We start from the raw sequence: 6,246 nt of genomic DNA on the forward strand, positions 1-6,246 counted from the left end.
AAAAAGTTACAAAATAGTTAATACAATAAAAAATTAATGTTTGGGAATCAAGTCATGGTTTTACTATACAAGTAAAAAACTACGAATTGATTCCCAAAAAAAAAGGTTTTTAGTAGAAATTAGGTTCTTGTGCTCATTCTGGTGTAGGATTATAAAAATGAAATAGTTCTTCTTGTTTGACTTCTATGACTGCACTTGGATATACTGCGTTCGGTGGTGAATAAACAAGTGGTAGATTATTAATCATGCTTTCTTCATATGTTGGCAAACGTGGTATTTTATTTTTATATTTAGTGACGATATCCATTCGATGAATAGCTTTGCATAATACAAGTAAATATTCCAATTTGCTTTCTAATGATTCGTAAATATGATCTTGTTCGTTTTGTATAGTGTTATCTTTAAAGTATTCTACAATATCCAAACCATTTTTTAAAGTTTCTTTGATTCCAAATGGTATTCTAAGCATGAATTTGATAGATTTCACGTTGGCAATGGTTAGTTCCAGACTGATTTCTCTGAATATTTCTATTGCATTCATTTTTTATTATTAGTTAATCAAAAAAATAATGTATAATAAGTATAGATAAAAAAGTACATAAGTATAGATAAAAAAGGAGAAAAAAATACATTTTTTTTACATAAAATATATTAATGAATAGTAATCGTGATAAATAAATTATTATTAATAATAAATTGTTTTAGTTCTTCATGTGTAATAAAATTGTTAAAACCAACAGCCACATTATATTCTTCACTAGGTTTATCAAAAGAACTAGCGTCTAAAATTTGAAGATAATTATCATTGGTAGTAGTACGAGCAAAAAATGTATCTTTATCTCTCAAGGTCAATGTGACTTTTTTGGTAAAAGGCCATTTTAAAGCATCGTCAAGGTCACGTCGTAATAATTGAAAGTAAATGGCTAGATTGTTTACGTTGGTACTTAAAGTATAAATTTTTATACGATAACGATATCCTTCTGATGTGTAAACGGGTTCTGTTTAAAATGCTTTATCTGACAGTAGTCTGATATTCATTTGATCTAGTTTGATGATTTGCGTGTCTTTAAAGATGTGTTATTTTACTTGTTTGCTTTGTTGAATTGATTTTTTTAATGCTAAAAATTCTGTCCTGTTTTCTTCTACAATTTGATTGAGTTTTGTTATTTCTTGTTTGAGATGTTCTGTATCGTGTTGATTTGCCAAAACCATCATGTTGTCATAGAAGAGAATTTTTAATTCTGCCATTTCTTTTTTTCATTTCTTCTAGGGTTTGATAAAGTTTAACATTTTCTTCTTTTAGATTTTTAATTTCTTGCTCTTTTTCTTTTGAGATGACTACTTGATTAGTTTGAATTTCTTGATAATTTTTCATTCCATTCATGATTTGATTAATAGAAAGATTCATATAATTTAAATTTTTCTTTTCTTCTTGAATCATATGGTTGAAATATTGATTTTGTTGTTCTTTATAATATTGAAAGCATATGACAGAGTGTTCATAATAATCTTGATCATCCACTTTGGTATTACAAAAAGAGCATATGTCTAGAAATTCATAATCACATTCATGATTTAACAAATCTTGCACCTTTTTCTTACATGTAAAACATTCGTGTGAGTATTGCTCTGGAGAACAATCTGTTTGATGTTTCAAAAGTTATTCTGCAGTAAATTCTTTGTCATAAAAACAACATGGATATGTGTTGTCTGACAATTTTTTATTAGTTGCTGAAAAAAAACATTTATTTATATAAAAAAACTATAATAAGAAATACACGTCTTTTTTTAACATATAAGAATTAATAAATAAATAAAATGACTCAATAAAACAAATGAAAGAATAAAAATGTAAATTAGGTTGGTTCAATATCTTGTTGCATGTTTTCAGGTTCTTCAAAAACATCGCCAAAATCGGGAAACATATCATCGAAATCATCATTATTATTCATATTTTTAGCTAAAAAAAAAGATATATTTACAAAAAAAAAAATATTTACAAATTGAGTTCTGGCAAATCATCTATTTTATTTATAACGTCTATAATATATTGTTCCCAATCCATTTCATTTATGTCATGAATTTCTATCTGTTCTAGTTCTTTTTCTGCTTCTTCTTTTAACATTTCTTTTTTTAGCTCTTCAATATCATCTTTTTCTTCCATTTCTTCTATATCTTGCATTAATTGTTCTAAATATTTTTCATAATCTTCCTCAGTTATTTCTTCCATTTCCATTAATTCTTCTAAATCCTGTTCTTCTTGCATTGTCAATAACAAGTCGTGGTAACAAATAGTCTCCTCATTAATATATTCACCATAACTAAGACAAAAAAATAAAAAATGTATAAATATATAAAAAAAAGAAAAAAGAAAAAAAGTGAATAGGCTTACCATCCACATTATTTAATGTATTGTTTCATTTTATTTTAATATATTAGTTGGCTAAAAAAAAGTTACAAAAAAAATTATTGCAATATAAAGTTTGTACTTATTTCCATAGTTATTTGTATATTTTTTATAAGTTCTGAATTATTTTTTTTTTTTGATGTCATTAGACCAAATCCATAAAGCATCATATAAAGCACGAGCTGCTTCGACTTCGGTTCCTTTTTTTTGATATATTAAATTTAAAAGTCTCATCATTCTTTCGTTGGTATTATAATAATCACATTGTATGCATTTGACTTCACGCTTTTTGTAGTCAAGATATTCTGCTAAAGTTTGCCATTGTGTTTGCAAATGTTTAGCTATTTTTAGTTTTAATTGCATAAAATTCATTTTTTTTATTTTTGCTAAAAAATATAAAAATTAATATAAATATATTAATATAAATAATTTACATTGTTGTATATTATATAAAAGTTTTTCATCTTCCCATATGGATAAAATAAAATACAAATGTTTGATTGCCAACTTTTTGTTTGCTTGCCTTAGTATAAATAGGGTTAAAACGTTTTTTATTTTTATCGATTGTTTTCATATAATTCTTTTTGATTTTTTTTATTTCATTTTTTTTCAAATTCAACAAAAAAGCCAAATGTTTCTATTTATGATTGAGTTGTTTTGAAGTGTGATTTATTATTTCTTTAATCATTTTTTATTCTATTATATATAAAATAATAATTGTATATCAAAATATTAATGTACAGGGTGACCACAAAGTATCCGCACACGAGACGGTTTCATCTTGTGAAAATATAAGCATAAAAGCACTTATGTATTATCTTATTTATTTGTTGTTTTTGGTTAATATTATGTCATAAACTTTATATACTTTACTTTATATACTTTGTAAACTATGTTCAATTGGTTTTTTTAGAATGGTGCGCGTTTCTCCTTTGTGCGGCATCTTTTCCTGATTTTATCAACTTTTCTCAATGGCCGCCATCGAGCCCCGATCTTAACCCGATGGATTTCTCAGTCTGGAGCGTCCTAGAAGGAAAGGCATGCCAAAAGCCGCATAAATATATTGAAAGTTTAAAAAAATCACTACTGAAAGCTTGGGATTCTCTGGACCCTGCCTACTTGCTCGCCACCGTCGAAGCATTCCCGAGACGCCTACAGGCCTGTTATTTTGCTGATGGAGGAAAATTCGAATTCAATCTTTGAATCATAATTGTTATAGTTCAATAAATGTTTTAAAATAAAATTTGTGTTCCAAATACTTTCTACATGCTTTTTATTAAGCTCTTTATCTGTGCGGATACTTTGTGGTCACCTGTATTTAAAAAAATATAAAAATAAAAAAAGACTACAAAAAATATTTATTTCCATAAATATACAAAAAAAATTTATAATAATTCGCTCTCTGTATATCGCGGTTCTAAATAAAAAAAGAAAACTTTTTTATAAAAAATATTTATTTTTTATTAATAAAAACACTAAAATTAAAAAACTTACGAGGAGAGTCTAGCTTTTTTTTACGTGTTTCAATTAAATCATTCGCGATTGCCATGCGTTTGTCTAGGAAAAGAATAATAATAATCTAAAAAAAAAAAAAGTTATTATAAAAATTAAAACAAAGTTATTATATAAATATTAAAAAAAAATAACCATTTATCAAGTACAAGATTTTAACGCGAAACAATTGCCAGTGGTATTTTTTTTTTTGTCTTTTATAATAAATAACTTGAAAATGTTTTCTTTTTTTAAGGGATACCACTGTTTGTTTATCCTAATATTTTCCATTTTTGGCTAAATAAAAAAGTTGTTTTTTATAAAAAAAAAAACCATGCTGTTTGTTGCAATAAACAAAAAATAGTTATAAATAAAAAAATATCATTTTTTTATATAAATGCCTAAAGTAAGATATACTCCTAGATCATTAAATACTGTCAATATGGCGCGTACAAAAACTACAGTTCCTAGAACAAAAAAAGCAGTTCAAACACAAACGAGTACAAAACAAAGTTCAACATCGACACAGACTGAAAATCAGTATTTACCGACCAATTGTAAAAGAATATTATCATGTTTACGAAGAACAAATAACAGATACAAAGATAATAAAACAAATCGTAAACTTGGAAGAGTTGGTAAAAGAATAAAACGCTGGGTTCATACTGCCAAATCCTATGTCGATATTAAACATCAATTAAAAGAAGCAAATATTAGACGAAAAAATAGAAACAAATAAAACTATAATTTATTATATTCTGAAAAAATTTTTTTATAAAAAACTTGCTTCTTCTTTTGGAGTCGTAACGTTTACGATTTTTTTTTTTTTTTTTCTAAAAAATAAAAAAGACTCTTAAAAAATATATTTTTTTATAAAAAATTATAAGAAAAAACAACTTACTTTTTTATTTACTGGAGCATTTATTTCTGTTTGCGTTGTTGTGTTTTATTGTTCAATAGAAAAATCTATTTCTGTTTGTGTTGTTGTTGAGTCTTGTGTTGCTGTAGATGACTCGCTTATTTTAAATATTCTGAAAGTTTAGAAAGTTCAATGTTAACGCAGGGGGTATTCAAGTGCTATTCAGGGGGTAAGATTCAAGTGCTGCATCGACGAGCTTTTCTGAGAAGAGTCATCGAGAATCCTAAAATAAGGGCTTCAAAACTTGCTGGAATGCTGCAAAATGATTAAAATTTTAAAGTGGATCCTGAAACTATTAGAATAACCTTAAAAAGAGCTGGATGCAATGGTAGAGTACCATTAAAAAAGCCCTATATCAGCAAAGTAATCAAAGCCAAACGACTACACTTTGCAAAGCTTATATTATATACCCACAAACATTTTGGGAATTTGTCCTATTCACCGATGAGTCAAAATTTAATGTGTTTTCATCAGATGGAAGTATTAAAGTCTGGAGAAAACCAAATGAAGCATTAAAAAAACAAAACTTGTATCAAACGCTGAAGCATAGGGGAAGAAGTGTTTTAGTGTGGGGGTGTATGAGTGCTTCAGGTGTAGGAAACTCCGTTTTCATTGATGGAAATATGGATCAAAATGTGTATTTAAGCATTCTAAGAAATATTCTCGAAGAAAGTGCCCACAAATTAGGACTTACTAAGCCATATATTTTTCAGCAAGATAACGATTCAAAACATACAGCCAACGTGTCAAGGAATGGCTTATATTTAAAATAGCGAAGCAACTTCATATACCCCCACAATCTCCAGATTTAAATCCTATCGAACATCTGTGGGATGAATTGGGTAAAAGAATGATGTGAACCATGATTTGAGGAATCGGCAACAACTACAATCAGTAATTATGAAAGAGTGGGCCTCAATCACTCCAGAATTTACCCAAAAATTAGTTGATACTATGAAAAACAGACTGCATGAGGTAATAAACGCTCGTGGTGGAAGCACAAGATATTAGAACACTAGCAAATTGAGTTTGAATAACAACTTTATTTGACTTTAGTGAAGTAGATGAAAACTTTTTTCGGGAAAAAAACAGGCATTGCGTAGTTTATAATGCGATATTTACTTCACTATTCTTCATTATGTAAAATTCATTTTTTTCAATATTTCCTGAATGGTTAACTGATATCATTTAGTTGAAATGATGCTTATATCTTTTTCCAATAAAAAGTTATCGCGTCTGAAAAATGAACAGGACAGGCGGATGAAAACCTTTTTGACCCAGTCTATATGCTTGTTGAATATGTGCGATGCGCGTCCATTACAATTGTGGTTTATCGACAAAAATAAATGTTATACTGATTGCAAAAACATTATTTTAAAATTAATAATAATTTTATAATAATGAAAATTTTAAATTAATAATATTTTAA

The 6,246-nt window shown here is 27.2% G+C and overlaps 1 long non-coding RNA gene across 1 annotated transcript; it reads right to left on the reverse strand.

Moving 5' to 3' along the window:
* Positions 1-3,750: 3,750 nt before the first annotated feature.
* LOC136077803 (uncharacterized) lies at positions 3,751-5,888 on the reverse strand. Its single transcript, XR_010637296.1, has 3 exons — positions 4,800-5,888; positions 3,902-3,964; positions 3,751-3,824 (listed from the first exon to the last, which is right to left on the reverse strand). It is a non-coding gene; the product is annotated as an uncharacterized LOC136077803 (long non-coding RNA).
* Between the last annotated feature and the right edge of the window lie 358 nt (positions 5,889-6,246).

This window comes from Hydra vulgaris, chromosome 03 (assembly GCF_038396675.1).
Source record: "Hydra vulgaris chromosome 03, alternate assembly HydraT2T_AEP".
NCBI classification, from domain to species: domain Eukaryota; kingdom Metazoa; phylum Cnidaria; class Hydrozoa; order Anthoathecata; family Hydridae; genus Hydra; species Hydra vulgaris.